This window comes from Penaeus japonicus, unplaced genomic scaffold (genome assembly GCF_977035675.1).
Source record: "Penaeus japonicus unplaced genomic scaffold, GWHDUDI00000001_assembly GWHDUDI00000031, whole genome shotgun sequence".
Taxonomy (NCBI): Eukaryota; Metazoa; Arthropoda; class Malacostraca; order Decapoda; family Penaeidae; genus Penaeus; species Penaeus japonicus.
In genome coordinates, this window is record NW_028234433.1 from 6,722,421 (window position 1) to 6,723,483 (window position 1,063).

The following is a 1,063-nucleotide window of genomic DNA, read 5'->3' on the forward strand; positions in this document are numbered from 1 at the left end:
ATTGATGGTGACCGTGCTGATGATTGCTAACCATTGATAAATATTTTTTACATAATATACGTTTACCACACTATTATGTTGTTTTTATTTTTTTTATTGTCGTCGCTACCATTGTCATTTCCAAGGAATAGGTACTGTGACTAGAGTTCATACGCCTTCATTTAATCATTTTGACTAACATTATCGTATCAAATTATTTCATCAATTTACCAAAACACAATAAAATATCAACAGAGAGAATCTTGATCAACGTCCTGTGGTCTTATAAGAATATGTATTAATTGTAAAAAATATATGTATACAATTAATGTGTGTTATGTGTGGTTTGTGTGTGTGTGTCTGGTGATGTGTGCCAATTATGTGCATAATATAACCAATACCTAAACGATATATTATAATGAAAAAAGATAAGAAGATCGTTAAAGTACAAAACCACATCTTCTGCTAGAAAAATACAAGTTTAGTATTGCAAATGTGTGCTAATACTTGATAAAAAAAAATTGGCGAGTGTTATTTTCGGTTTCTATCTAGTTTAGCTAGCTTAATTTCGCATGGGTTATCCTTCCTATTATTTCAAAATGTCCGTTCTCTGTTGAGGAGGTTTGTTTCTAGTCCATCTGCAGAATTGCTTATGAATTTAAAGAAAGCACAGTGGAGTGCGTTGGCAGCCAATTATAAAACTTCCTACCTGATCCTCTTTCCGGAAGATGGAATCCGTGAAATGGTTGCTTGGAGCGCTTGGTGACGGTTGGTTCGAGTATCCACAGCTCTTCCCTGCGTGTGCCATGGCACATGGCATGAGTAGATAGAATCTGATTCTACCTGAAGGCAGGACTCTTGATGCATAAAATCCGCAGGCATTTAGATGCAGAATGAAATTTGGAACAATGCCAATTAGAGCTATCACTGCGACCCTCATATACTTTCACTGTGAACTAATATACTTGCTCATGACCTATGTGGTCATTTAGGTTTTCAGTCCCACAGGGGGAGGATTGTGGAGCGATTCCACTACACCCAGAAGACTATGACAAAATCCTTCTATCTGGAAGTAGAGTCAGAA